At 48.5% G+C, this 15380-nt stretch overlaps 1 pseudogene; it reads right to left on the reverse strand.

Moving 5' to 3' along the window:
• Positions 1 to 422: 422 nt before the first annotated feature.
• Positions 423 to 6838, reverse strand: LOC100591880 (annotated as a pseudogene).
• Positions 6839 to 15380: the final 8542 nt, after the last annotated feature.

Genomic DNA, 15380 nt, shown 5'->3' on the forward strand with positions numbered 1-15380 from the left:
AGCCCCTTCTTGTCTTTTCCAAGTAGGCCTCTGATGGAGGGTTTCTGATGAAGGTAGGCAGGTGAGATTGCTGGGTATTTGCCCCTTTGTCTACATTCCTGACATCCTTGTGAGAAGTTTTTTTTTTCTAGGCAAGAACTTTAATGAACTGTTACTGACAACATAAAAAACACCAGTATAATATATGCAAAATCATCATTTTATGTCAGGAGAAAATTTATCATGTCGGCAACAGAACATGTCTGCCGACCTCCAAGTGGCTGGCATAGTACATCCACTCTGTGACAGGCCCACTGGGACTGTGGTGAACCTGCCTGTACCTCAGTACAAAGTCCCCTTTCCCTGAGAAATGTACAGAAGGAGAGATGAAGAACGTGTACCCAAAAGGAAGAGGGAGAGGCTGGGTGCCCTGTGCCCCGAGCTCAGAACTTCAGGGGGATGACTGGCCAGTACTTGGGCTGCTTTTAGTCACAGTGCTTGTCAAAGCTCAGCTGCACCACAGCCTCCATGGCCTGGATCTTGGGGGCGCTGTCTCCATACAAACGCTCCATCTCGGCCTGGGACGCTGCTCACTAGGCCTCTCAGTTGGGGCCTCTACCAACCAGCAGGTGTTGCAGTACAGGTCGTGGTCAGCGTTCATGTAGCCGTCCAGGCTCTCTGCATCCAGCTGCTGTCACCACCGTCCTTCTCTGTGCATCTTGGTCTCTGCAGAGTACTGGAGGAGCTCTTTGGTGATTTCCATATTGCTCAGGTCACATTCTACCTCTGCATCTAACTCGATCTCCATCTCTTCCTCTTTGGACAAAGCTTGGTCTTCTCTTGTGGACGCCTGGATTCCACTGCTGTCATGTGGCTGCTGCCCAGACCCTCTGAAATGTAAAGAACTGCATGAGGAGTCCTGCCAGGTCACATGATGGCCACAGAAGGACTAAGGATATGCAGCCTGGTTATCGTAACAGCTTTGGGGAAGAAGTGCAGGAGGGAAGTACCACGGAAGACTGAAACAGGACTCCCCGGCCTTCCTGTAGGCATTGTGGTGGCTTTGCATCAAAGCCATTGCTTGATGATAATGTTGCCAGTATCTTGCATATACCGGATGAGAATACCAAGGCATGGTAGCTTTCAATGTTCATGCCTTCACCGCTGCTGTCTCTGATTGTGAAAGTCCAAGTGGGTGCCGAAACTCATGGGCTCTCAGCTTGCAGATCCTGAGCAGTGGCCGAGCAAGGGCCTAGTTTTCCTTCCTTAGTGAGAAGTTTTAAAGATTCCCTCGTCACTCATTGTTTTGAGCTAGATGTCTCATGAATTAGTAGTTAGCACACACTTATTGCTTACCCCTCCCTCACATTCATTTATTCATCGTCTAACAACAGCTCCTAATTGGACTTAGGGTCAAGCCCTCTCTTAGCCCAGGTGGCTTGGGTTGGGGTTCTTCAGGTAGAGCACATGACCCTGACCTAAGCCAATCATCACTTCTCATTTCCCAGGCCAACAGCAATTAGTTCAGGGGTGGGCATGTTACCAGAGGCTGGTACAAGCAGAATGAAGTTCAGGACTTTTGTGGAAAGCAGGCTGAAGTCTCCCTGCTAGACTTGAACCCTCAGGCTTATGAAATGAGCCTTGGATGTTACCTTGAGTTTGAGAATAAAGCTGAGAACTGGAAAGAGGTCATATATTGGAGACAGCACAGAGCTCCTGATCCAGCCTTGCCTGAAACTGGCCCTACCCTTTGATCTTTTAGTAATAGGAACTAATAAATTTTCTTTTATGTTTAAACACATTTGGGTCAGATTATAAGTTAACTGAAGTAGAATGAGTCCTCACTGATACAAGTATGATCAGCAAAAGAAAAAGACCAAATATAATAAGGAAGACATATTCCTTAATATTTATAGTTTGGAAGGCAAAGAGGTTAAAGGGGACCATGCTCATGTCCCCATGGAGTCCATGGAGTCACAGCCAAGCACTCCTGGAGGGATCTGGGTGCCAGCATCTCCAGCCAGCCCTGTGATAGAGATCTGAGGAGTTCCCCTTAGAGCTTCTCAAGGAAATCCTTGATGCAATAAGATGCAAACTTGGGGAAGCTGTTCTCTCCAGACAGGGTACAACTTGAGGACAGAAGTGGTTTCAAAATGTTTTGACATGTTCCTGAATGGCAGGTCTATGGGAGAACAGAACAGGGACTATGGTACGTTTGAGGCTTTCTGGGACCTAGGGGTAGTGTCAGGGAAGCTTCCAAACTCTCCCTAGAGGCCAAGCGAGGGCTGCCTGAGAGGCTGGACAGTGGGCACTCAGGCCGCACTGGGCAGGGACACTAGTGTGTCATGCTTGTTGTCACACTTGGCTTATTTGTTGTCCTCCACCAAGAATTCTGTGGGGCAGGGGATTGCACACTGCACACATCACAGCTGCTCATCCAGGGCTCAGGGAGCACAGGTGTTGTGGCACTTGCTTCATCTTGAGTGGCACAGAGCACAGAGCATCCACCATGGAGTGTGGAAACACCAAACCCTGAGTCACCACAGACTGTTGCCCTGGGCATAGAACCCCAGGTGAAGGCACTTAACACTGGTTATCCCTGGGCATCCAGGTAGCTAAATGGTGGCAAAAAACAACAACAACAACAACAAAAATAAAACAAAAAAAAAAGTTATAATGCAGTCAGGCTGGACCAGAGAATTCCTGCATGTGCAAGTTTGCGTGTGTGTATGTTTTGGAGTCATGCCAGCTGTTGTCTTTCCTCATGTGACATTTGGTATCTTTTTTCTACAGCAGTGTTCCATTATGTTCCAGTTCTTGAAAGAGGCAGTGAGGCAACACATGTACAACAAAATTTATTTGGGAAATGATTTATGTGTATTATAGTCCTCTCTTAGAGGATCACAAAGTACATTAGCATATTAAAGGCTCTGAGAAGTCCTGTAATAAAGGAGCCTGGTTGATTGAATGATTGTGGAACTCACTGTGGGTGGATCATTCCCATACTGGATGGAATGGGGTGTGAGGCTGACTGTGCAGAGGGTGACTAGTCCCTGAAATGTAGATAGGGGCCACCTAGAGAATGGTGGAGCGTCGGGCATGGATGGGTGAACTGACCAACTGGGCTATGCATTTCAGCCCCAAAGCACTTAAAGCATAAGGTAGATTGTAAGATCCTGGAGTTCACCTGGCTTAAACACCTCCTTTCATAGAGAGGGACATCAAGGTCCGTAGAGAAGAACTGAGTTACTCATGATCACCAGTCAGAGCTCTTGGCTGCACCACATAGATGCCAATGTTGGATACCTAGGGAGAATGAGATTTGATGGAAGGATATGAAGAAGGCCACTGAACCCACTGGAAGACTGGAGAAACAGGTCCAGAAAACAAGCAGAAGCCAAGGGAAAGTGGGCTGCTGAGAGCATAGCCAGATCGTGCCACAAAATCTGATTAACCCACTTCAGCTAGGGCCCATGATGCATCAGAAATGGACCCATGGCTCTCTGTGTTCTTTCCCGTGGGTACAGGTGATTGGCTGAGCACAGACTGCATTCCCCTCCCTGGCTGTTAGGGTCTGGGAGAACAGGTGGGAGGCTTTTGTGGCTTCTGCAGCTGAAGCCTGGAGCCCGTCTCTCCCAACGACTCACACAGGAAGGAAGCCCCCGTTTGGTTGGGGGCAGAGTAAGGTTACAAAGCCCATCTCCTGTCTTGCAGTTCAGATCATGCAGCCAAGGGTACTCTTTTACATAAGTGTTTAAAATCTTGATTTAATCAGCAACATGGACCTTGCAGAGTTCCTGCTTCCGTGATAGAAGGATATGAACTATTTGAAACATTCGCATCTACTGCTCTCCTTGGGGATTCCTACCCTCCTTCCATTCTTTACTCATTGGCCTTATGGTAGAGTAACTACAGCAGAAATGCAGAGCAAGAGAGGAACAAATATGCAGCTTTCGAAACCCATGGCAGAGACAATAGTTTGAGAGTCTCAAAATCTTGCCTTTCGAGAATCCATGTCCTGACACACAGAACTCAGGAGGACTGGTGTATGGTTTGTTAAGCTACCTTTTCCCACCTACCCAGTCTACATTAATGACTCCCTGAGCAAAGAAAAGAAAAAAGTCCTTAGAAGGAAAGAGAGTTAAATGCTGGCATGAATCTCTGGGAATGGTCCTACCTACACGTTCCATGTTCTCAAACTCTGAAGTTGAGGGGACGATAGAATCTCCAATAGTTTAGGGGATCAGAGAGAAGAGAGATAGGTGCCCCCACTCCGTGGGGAGGCTGGAAGCTCCATAGAGAAGTCCCAGCATTCAGCGTCGTGAGGGACCAATAGATAGGCAGGAAGCAACCTCCAGGGGGTCCAGGCTGCATCACAAGCCCTCATCCCCCCAGTGCTGTGTAGCGAACAACAGAATGTTTCTGAGTATATCTGACGGTCCCGACAGCCAGAAAACATGGAGGGCCTTGAGCCTGGGGCGGTGGGATGTGAGAGCAGATGCAGGTGTGGACCAAGGGCAGGAATGAGGACTCCCCACCAGTCCACAAGGGGTGGCCGCCGCCAAGGACCAGCTGGGCAATGGCCAGTCCAGTGGCGGCCAGGGTGGACAGGTGACGGCAGAGAGCCAGGCATGCTCCCCTGGATGCATTGATGTGATGTTTTCCCCACCTCAACTGAATGCACCCTCTGGGAGAAGGCGAGAAGGGGAAAGCCTTGAATCGACTTGAATGGCGGTCCTGCTAAAAGTGGAATAGAGGATCAAGGGAGAAATTAGATTTTTCTTTTTTTAAAAAAAAATCTGAATGTGTGGCCTGTGACATTCATTCTGATATAATATAAACTGTAGTTTACACATAGAGTTAAAACTAGTCCACAATATTTTCTTTAGAAAGGTTGCAAGCACCTGTCTCCTGGAATTATTATCAAACACCATTTTACTTTGATTTTCCTTACCCACATCCTAGGTCAAAGTTAAAATGATTGGCAGCATGTTGGCAGTGATTTCCCATAAAATAGGGCTGGCACTGCTGGTTGCCTTTGGGCCCAAGCCCAGCAGCCACTGAGTGCCCAGGAGCAGCCCCTGTCCCTCCTGAGGCTAGGCCTCCCCGGTTGCAGCCTCAATGAGTCACGCTTGTTCCTGGTTTGGTGATCACAAACACTGGAGGAGATGATGCAGATGAGAGTCTTTTGAAAATCTTAAATCTCTGCCTGTGTCTGAGGGACTTCAGTCAAGCCTACCCTTGGGGCTCAGTCTCCTCATCTGTAAAATGACGTTACCTTTGCTGCCCTACTGACAGTGGTGGCAGCTTTCATGCATCCAGTGTCTACCACATTCGAGTACTTTCCACTTCCAGTCAGATCTTATTTCGTCTCCATGACAGCCCTGCTGAGGAGGTGCAGTCAGCCTTGGTTTACAGATGTGGAAACAGCTTCAACATAAGAAACCTGCCAAAGCTCAGACACATAATTAATTCATCAACTCTAAGACTCAGTAGATTGTAAGACACACAATTATTTTACAAACAACAGAAATAGAAAAAAGGGGCCGGGCGCGGTGGCTCACGCCTCTAATCCCAGCACTTTGGGAGGCCAAGGTGGGCAGATCACAAGGTCAGGAGATTGAGACCATCCTGGCTAACATGGTGAAATCCCGTCTCTACTAAAATTGCAAAAAATTAGCCGGGTGTGGTGGCGGGCGCCTGTAATCCCAGCTACTTGGGAGGCTGAGCTAGGAGAATGGCGTGAATCTGGGAGACGGAGCTTGCAGTGAGCCAAGATTACGCCACTGCACTCCAGCCTGAGCGACAGATAGAGATGCCATCTCAAAAAAAGAAAAAAAATAAAAAAGAGCTGCCAATTATAACAGCAAGGTGTCACTGATTGCAAGACACATTCCGATTTCAGAGCTGTTAAAATGCATACAAAGGTGGGGCTTAGAATTTTTGGACTACTGAGTGGAACTGATGGTGAAGGTGGGTGTGATTCCAGGGCTGAGGGATTCCAAAGTTTGAGTTCTTTGTGTTGGGTCAAGCGGCCACCCAGAGAGCTGATGCATGCTGATGTGAGACTCCTACAAGCCATGAGACAAAACAGACTTATAAACATGTAACGTGTTGTGTTGACACAAGGAACCAAGCAGTCATGAGGAATGTGCCAATGGCTGGGATGGAGCAACCGCCTTGCTGAGTCTTGCAAAAGCAACCTCCCTAGATGAACTTTCAGCGGATTCTGGGTGGAATTCTGTCACAACACAGAAAACGGACTCCTTGCCATGGGGCTTTATGCAATCCCATCTTAGGAGCCAACTTGTCCAAGAATTGCTTGGCTTAACCCAGATCCAATTCACCTACAGAGAATCAACTCCAAAACAAGCATCCCAGGTTTGTTGCAGAGCTGATGAGCCTTCCAGTTGGTGAGCCAGGCCAGGAAAAAATCCAAGAGACAACCTGGGTTCCCCAGTGGTTCTGCCTTGCCCAAGTCTGATGCTGCTGGAGCCTCCTGTGCCTGTCCCTTATCTGTCCCCTCTCTTTGGGTGGAGCAGGACCTGGCTTCCCTGGGGCTACTGTCTTGAATGGAGCATAACAAGCATGCACAGACCCTGTCCTAGAACCTGCCATTGCTGTGAGATTCCCCTCCCAAAATCACATCTGCCCTCAGATGGAGCCTGAGTAGACACAGTCATCTAGACCTTTAGTTACTCCTCACTGGGTGCCCACAACTGGTTTACCGCCTCTGAGTCTGGCCGATCCTTTCCTGGCTCCCTCATCTCCCCTACCAACTTCTCAGATGCTACCATCTGATGTAAGTTTCCATTACCGTTGCTGGCTGGGGCACACTAAGCATCACCAGCTCTAGCATCTTAGGAACTTTATTTCATCAGGGCTTCCCAACACTCTCTGAAGCAGGTGTTACTTTTATTTTTATTTATTTATTTTTTTGAGATGGAGTCTCGCACTATCGCCCAGGCTGGAGTGCAGTGGTGCGATCCCGGCTCACCGCAACCTCCGCCTCCCAGGTTCAAGTGATTCTCCTGTCTCAGCCTCCTGAGTAGGTGGGATTACAGGGACCCACCACCACATCCAGCTAATTTTTTGTATTTTTAGTAGAGTCGGCGTTTCACTATGTTGGCCAGGCTGGTATTGAACGCCTTACCTCATGATCCGCCCACCTCGACTCCCAAAGTGCTGGGATTACAGGCCAGCCGAAGGGTGAGCCACCGCACCCAGCTGAAGCAGGTATTACTATCCTCATTTTAAAGATGGAAAACCTGAGGTTCAGAGAGGCCAATCACATGTTCAAACGACACAGCCAGCAAGTGAGAGAGCCTTCGCTAAGTCGTTACAGAGTGCTTAGAACAGTGGCTGGAACAGCATGAACACTCAATAAATACTTGTTAGATGACGGAAGGAAAACTGCCTTATGAAGCTAGTGCTGAGAATTTCATCACGAACTAGTTATTATTTAATTTTATTCAACCGAGCACCTGCTTTTGAGCCCAGGGTAGACCTACAAAGGATATAGGTTCTAGGTAACCCAGGTTGTAACACATACACACATACACACAGACACACGCACACATACACACCTTCTTTAATGACCCGCCTGCAATTGATATACTGCTAAGTAGCATTTCTTGTACTGGGGAGATTGTATTTCCACACTAGCAGCAAATATGACCTTTGTGTCAGCTGCCAGCTGCTTATAATTCTGACAGATGCAAGCACATTTCTGGGAAGCTCTAGCCACTCAGGACCTTGCAGATCAACAGGCAACACTGGCGGCTTTGGTAAGATTGATCGGCCCGTGAGAATCCCATTTACAGCCCTAACGGAGCCTTGGTTTACCACGGCCTGGGCACTAATGACTTAGACAGCTCTGATCTAAATCTGTCAGCCAGGGCTGGTGGCGATATTAAAGAACACTCTATTTATACGAAGCAGCAATTAGAGGAATGCTCGCCAATGGGACACCTCTTCCAAGTAAATCCCCAGCCTTCCAAATGGTGTCATGCTCACGGTTATTTTAATCAGCTTGGAATTTCAGGGATATTAATGTGACGGGCCATCGCAGAGGATTAGCCAGGTTTATTTCTGCTGACATTTCAGAGAGCACACTCAGGTTCCCAAGCCGTGCCCGCACGCCTCCATGGTGCATCACTTGGGGAGCCAATCGAGGGAGGGAGAAGCAGCTGCAATGAGTGTGAACCTGTCTCCCTTCAGCCCTGCCTCCCATCTCTCCCTTCCTTCCCGTGCCTCCTCTGCCTTTCCTCCCCACTTCCCTCCAGGCCCTTTCAGTCTTTTCTCCCTCCCCATTCTAACTTTTTCTTCTTGTTCTCTCCAGGAAACAAGCTCATGTATGGGGTTGCCAGATAAAATATAGGATGCCAGCTTAAATGTGAATTTCAGATAAACAAGGAAGAATTCTTTTTTTAGTGTAAGTCCCATGCATTTATGTTGGGACATACTTAGACACTAAAAAGTTCCTTTGTTGTTTACCTGAAATTCACATTTAATTGAGCATCTTCTATTTTTATTTGCTAAATCTGGCAATCCTACATAGGAAGAGTGAGTATAAAGTAGAGAGGCCACTGCTGGACGAAAAAAGTGTCCCACCTTGGTCTGCCAGTTAAATTTGTCCTCTGTCATTGTCACCTTGAGAGATTCCCCAGGCCCTGTGCATTCTGTTACTCAGCCCCTTACTTTCTGATTATTTTTTTCCCGCTATACTATGAGTCTCTTGAGGGCAAGGACCAAAGCTTATTTTTCTTTAGCTCTGACATCTGGGGTCAGAGAATAAATATTTATTGAATGAATGGATGAATAAAAGAATGGTTTACTCCAAAAAAATGATTCTGTCATTTCTTAAAGTGTTTCTGGAATTCTTTTTAATCCAGTGATAAACCCCATTAGAAGAACAGCCCTTTCATCCTAGTTATAAATGTTGCCGTTGCTAGCTTTCAGGAAAGGTCTGAGAGGGGACTGGGTGGCCCTCTGGAGATATGCTGGCTGTTAACAGCTGCTATGAACATATTTGAATATTGTAGCTGCAAGTATGGCTGCATTGTTGCATACAGCAACTGAATATTAGTTCTGGAAACAGGTAAAATTATCTGCCTGACATGTAAGCAAACTGAGACCCGCAGAGGCTAAGAAGTTTGCCTCTGGACACACAGCTAACAAGCAGCAGTGCCAGGTTTGAATCCAGGCAGGCTGGCTTGAGAATCCAGGCCATATTTCCTCTCCCAATGATCACTACCTTTATTAAGTACTTAACATACCTGTGCTGCCAGGCACTGTCCTAAGCACTTTCTTTATATGCATGCAGTCCTCACAATTCTATGAAATACGTACTCTTATTATTCCCACTTTACCAATGAAGAAATTGAGCCAACCTGAGGCTTAGTTACTTGCCCAGGGTCGTGCAGCTGGCAGGCAGAGGGGTCCGGATTGAACCCCTGGCTGCAGAGTTTGTGTCCCAACCCTCACTGGCATCCAGCAATGAGGTCAGGACCTTCATTCCCAGTTCCACAGAGCTTATATTGTGGGATTACAGGACTTGGCCCCTTGTTCATTCACCCAGCCGGTACCTAGAAAGCACTTGGGCCTTGTAAGGCTCTGACTGTGACAGATACTATGAGGGACAGAAAGGCGGATGGATCCCAGTTCCTACCTTCAAGTCACTTAGCAGAGGAGAGGAGATCTGCACCCCATCCATTCTCAAGTGCCAGCTTCTTATGCTGTCTCCAGAAAGTGTCATCTTCACCTCTTTGCTCCTCTACACTCCCGGCCCCAGCCTAGTTAGGAACCAGGTTGGCTCTTATATATACTATTACAATAGGCTCCTAACAGTGTCCTGGTCTCTCCAATCCATCTTCCACCTCCTATCCCCCACATCAGGCCATAGTAACCTCCTCCCCTGCTCAGAATCCTTCAACACTGCCCTAATGCGTTTTGACAATTTTCAAACGTGCCTTTTACTAGTATGTCATCTCCATGTGCCCTGCCTCCTCATGCCCACAGCATGGAAAACAGATGTGAGTGGCGCTGTGCCAGTTGCAAAGGAGGGGGTGCCCTGAACGCTGCAGCCCTGCCCCTCATCCTACAGCCCCGCCCCTCACCCTGCAGTCCCGCCTCTTTCCCCACAGCCCCGCCTTTTTCCCTGCAGCCCCGCCCCCACCCTACATCCCCGCCTCTTTCCCTGCAGCCCAGCGCCTCGCCATGGCTTCCTGCCTCTTTCCCTGCAGCTTACCTGGCCATTGTATGGAAACCCGGTGCTCCAGGAAGCAGGGTCACAGCCAATGGCCTGGACAGTCAGGACTGTACTCCATAGCCTGGCCTCACTGCTATTTGTGGTTTGGTTCTAAACTGCAGGATCCCTCAATTTACTCTGCAAAGTCCTGTACTCCAGCCCCAAATTACTTCATGTCCCCTGTGTTAGCTTAAGAGTTTCCAGCAGTGGGGTCTGGGTTTGTACTTCTCAAGAGCCCAGCTCTCCCCTTAGGTTGGTGGTATCACCTGGCACCCTACAGAGTATGCTGCCAAGGTTGGAGACAGCGCTCAAGAGGCTGGCTGGGAGGCAAGAGTCCGGGGAGGAAGGTGGAAGCCAGGGACGAGAGCAGTGACTTTGGGGTGTCATGGAGGGACAACATCAGAGGCAGATAAAACTGGCATGCTGGATATGAGGCACAATGAAGATGAAGTCCCAAGACAGGGTACAGGCAGGGGTGGGCAGTGCCATAAACTGAACTATGGGGAAAAAAAAAAAAAAACACTTTCAACAACCTTGAGAAGGGGAATAGTCTGAGTTCTGTCCACCACAAAATCTGTTTACCTGCTTCTGGGTAACTTAGAGAGTAAGAATTTGATTTTAACACCTTCCTCTGGCAGACCATTTTGGTCACAGCCCAGGGGCCATGCCTGGGTGTCCTCTGTTATCTGCAAAATATGGGGAGCCTCAAGGACACCCCTCCCCCAGGAATCGTGTCCCCCTGGAGATGGGGAGCATGCAGGGAGGATGACTGGGGAGGCTCAGGGCTTTAGTACTCATCCCAGACTCTGAGCAGTGGAATGAATTCCAGCCCTCCTGCCCTCCTCTACCACATGATTTGCGGTTGGGCTTAGACCAGACTGGCCTGCAGGGTGGGGCACCATGCCTGCCCTTAGACAGGTATGGGGAAAGGCAGTGTGGGGAAGGCCCAGCCCTCGCTGTGTGCCCAGCACCAGATGGGCACTTAGCCCGTGGTCATGTTGCATGGCCACACCAAGCCTGGGAGGTGGGAATTATTGTCTTTATTGTAGAACTGAGCTACCTGACCCTCAAAGAGATAAAGGAACTTGCTCAGGTAGCAGGGCAAGTAATGACTGGCACCTGGCTTTGCCTGGTTGTGGCTTCAGCTCTCAGTTTACCCTTCCCTCCCCACATGTATACCCACTATCCTCTGCTCCATCAGTCCTCTCTAAATTAGCTCTCTCTGGCCCCCAGACATTTGCAGATTCAGCTCTCTGGCCTTTCCACTCAGGCATTGCTTCCTGCAAGAAACCTTCCAGGATCCCCAGGCTGACAGCTCCCCCTCCTCTACACTCTTGCATTGCCAGGCATGAGTGATTTGATTATAATTGCCTGGTGACTTGGCCTGCCCCACTGCATCTCAATGTCTTTCCCTTTCCCATATCCCCAGACCTAACACCTTCCCAGCACACAGTAGGTGCTCTATCTGTGTTTGTCCAGTGACTGTCTCCAAAGCCTGTGTTCCTCCTGTGTACATTGAGGCTCACAGCAGCATGGTAGACAGTGAGGAAGAGCCTCTGGACAGAGTCCTGGGTCACCTCTATGAAAATCCAGGCCTTGCAGAGTGAGAATCTCTTGGTTATCTGTGACTTGGCTGAGACTGGGGTGCTGGGAACCCCATGATAGCCCATCTGGACATGTGGAAATGTAGAAGTTAGAGGTTTTTATTGCTCTCTTATGAGTCTCTAGACAATTCCCTCTAGAAATGACAGACCACAGCAAGAACCCAGGTGTGTCCAGAGCTTGGCAAGGGACCAAGAGGGATGCAGGCGTAGCTCCATGACTAGCTGCTTGGCCCAATGTTGAGCCAGGAGGAGGTTGACAGGGGCTCTGACTCCCCATCCTGAAGACCTGCTCATAACCCTCCCCAGCTTTGCTCCTTGGACAAAGCCCTGCTTCCTCCGGAGTGGGCCGTGGAGGGCATGGTGAATATTTGAACTCCATCTAAACCCAGCTGAGTGCGTGTGTACGTGGGGTCTGAAGGCTGCTGATGGAGAAAGTGCTGGATGTGCATGACAGGACCAGGTTCAAGGCTGAGAGCTGCCTCTTCCTTGTCAGGCATTTGTGAGCAACTCTTGACTCTCCAAGTCTTAGTTTGCTCACCTATGAAATGGGAAACATAATACCAGAGTCATAAAGAAGGTTATGGAAGAGGGGAATTTAGAAAGTGTTTGGGTAATTCGACCAGACTGCCAAGAAAGTTACTCTGACTATATTAGGGAGTTTAAATAAACGTGGACTCTCTCAACTGAGGGGGCCCTGACCTTGGCATCAAGAATATACACAAATGTGGACTTGATCCCTGCTTTCAAAGGTCTACAGTCTTGCAAGGGAGTCACAACTCACACAGATCCACAATCTCAGGAACATTTCCAGCGTGACGTGCTGAGCCAAGAAAGTGCAGAGGGGGCGAGGCCAGGTGCCAGAAACAGTCAGTGGGTGCCTGAGGGAGGCAGAAGGGGCCTGGCTAATTCTTGAAGGAGAGGCAGGACTGGAGGTAGCAGAGTCCTCTCAGACAGCAGCTTGAGGACCAATTCTGGGAGGTGGGACCAGACTTGCTCTGAGAGGGACCTGGACAGCAGAGAGGCTGTTAGCTGTCAGTAGGAAACTATTTTCCATTTCTAGAAATTTTGTAGGGAATGGAGGATGGGGAGTTGGGAAGCAAAGCCAAGGCCCCTCAATTCTACACAGGCCTCAGGAAGTGAGCCTGCATCTGTCTGCCTTCCAGACTGCAGGCCAGAAGGAAATACGTTCAGGCAGCTTTGAAGCCAGGTCCCCATGTCTGTCAACCCCTGCTGCCTTGCCCAGAAAAGCCCCTGCTCTCCTGTGGTGGCAGTGTGGCCTATTCAATGCTGTCTCGGGTGTGAACACTCACTGATTTTCCATCCACTAGAACAAACAAATGTTCTGAAGGACAGAGAACACCCTTCCTCTCCAAGACTTTCTGATCGTCTGGCTTGATTTAATTTCCTGGTGTGTATATTTTTAATGTACTCATGAGAGAGCTTGTTGACTCTTTTACTTTTGGAGTGGATGCTTCCATTCAGAAAAAAATGGGGTTGGTATCCCTTCTCCTCACTCTAAACCTTTGCAAAAGGTAGTGCAGCAGGGCCATGGTAGGGGCTGACCTGCTGGGTCCAGGGCAGAGCAGCGCATGTGGCTGTTGCAGTGGGCACGTGGGCCACAAACCCTGATGTGGGGCCCCTGTAGGCCTGAGAGAGTTGACACCTCATGAGGCCACTAAGATTTCATGTGTCTTGTCTTCAACCAAGGGCAGGTATTTCTCCCTCTTCCTCAGTTTCCCTCTTGCTGTCCCCTTCCTTACACCCCCCATCCCACATAAGAGGTGTTCACTGCAGGAGGGAGCTCTGCTCCGAGTGTCGGCTTGGCTCGAGAGAAGGCGCCAAGCAACAGGTTCAAGGGGTCCCTGGCTGCATAGCTGGCTTCCTTTTGAAATTCTTTAGCTTGAGAATGTCCTTAATAAAACCAGACTAGGATTGGAGCACAACTCTTAAGTAACACTTAGCTCATGAGTGAAACCAGACAGCATGTAACACTATTGGTTCCACGTGGGGAATCTGGTTTTTAAATCAATTTGGAATTCCATTTGGGTGGAAAGCTGGGCTCCACCTTTGTGACAGAGAGCATGGGTGGGTTGGCCAGTGGGGGCTGGGAATTCCAGTTATGACAGAGATAGGGAGCTGCCATAGGGATGAAAAAGCCAGCAGAGGCACACAGCAAACAGGGAAATGGATATAGAAATCATTTGGAAAATCACATTATGGGACAGGGTCAAGCCAACCTGGGTTCAAATCCCAGCACAAACCCTGAAAAGCAAACTATTTACTGTATCTGAGCTTTGAGACAGTAAATAGCCTCTTTTGAGGCTTCTTCAAAGAAAGAAAAAGAAAAGAAAAGAAATAAAAGAAGGAAGGAAGGAGGGAGGAGGGAGGGAGGGAGGGAAGAAAGGTTGATTCTTAGCCCTTTTAGGCTGCTATAACAAAATAACTAAACAGGATAGCTTATAAACAACAGAAATTTATTTCTCACAGTCTAGAGGCTGAAAATCCCAAGGTCCAGGTGGATTGGTGTCTGGTAAGGGCCTGCTTCTGGCTCTCAGGTGGTGCCTCTTTGCTATATCCTCACATAATGGAAGGGATGAGGGTCTCTCTGGTGTCCGTTTAATCAGGGCACTAATCCAATTCACCAGGGCTCCACCTTCATAACCTAATCACCTTTCAAATACCACCTCCTAATACCATCATCTTGGGGGTTAGGATTTCAACACATGAATTTTAGGGGGACAAAAACATTCAGACCATGGAAGGAAGGAAGGGAGGGAAAACATGCACCCTTCTCCAACACTACATGTTTTATTTAAAGTTGTATCATTAATTCCTGGCAGGGTGAGAGAGCGGGAATGATACACCTATGGTCAATCATTGTTAATTTGTATTGCATCTACTTATAAAGCTTCACGTTAGTTAAATACCCATTATCTTAGAACCCTAGAACAGGCCTCTTTATCTGCTGGACCTCCATTTCACCGTCTGACAAAAGTAAATAATAAACAGAGTTGCTTTTTCTCAAGAGTCCACAGGGCGGAAAAGAAAGAGCATGTGTGGGCCGGGAGCGGTGGCTCATGCATGTAATCCCAGCACTTTGGGAAGCCAAGGCAGGCAGATCACGAGGTCAGAAGATCGAGACCATCCTGGCAAACATGGTGAAACCTTGCCTCCACTAAAATACAAAAAAATTAGCCAAGTGTGGTGGCATGTGCCTGTAGTCCCAGCTACTCAGGAGGCTGAGGCAGGGGAGTAGCTTGAACCCGGGAGGCAGAGGTTGCAGTGAGCCAAGATCTTGCCACTGAACTCCAGCCTGGTGACAGAGCAAGACTCCATCTCAAAAAAAAAAAAAAAAAAAAAAAAAAAAAAAAAAAAAAAAAGTGTAGGTGTGTCAGATTCTGTAGCCAAATCAAATCAAGACCGAATACCAGCCAACGGTATGAACTGAGAACTGGTTTCCTCGTTCAGTCATTCCACTGGATGGCTAGGAAGTATTCCTTGAGCCCCCTGCATCTCAGTTTTCTCACCTGTAGAGTGGGTTTTCACCA

The sequence above is a fragment of the Nomascus leucogenys genome, chromosome 6 (assembly GCF_006542625.1).
Source record: "Nomascus leucogenys isolate Asia chromosome 6, Asia_NLE_v1, whole genome shotgun sequence".
Classification (NCBI taxonomy): domain Eukaryota; kingdom Metazoa; phylum Chordata; class Mammalia; order Primates; family Hylobatidae; genus Nomascus; species Nomascus leucogenys.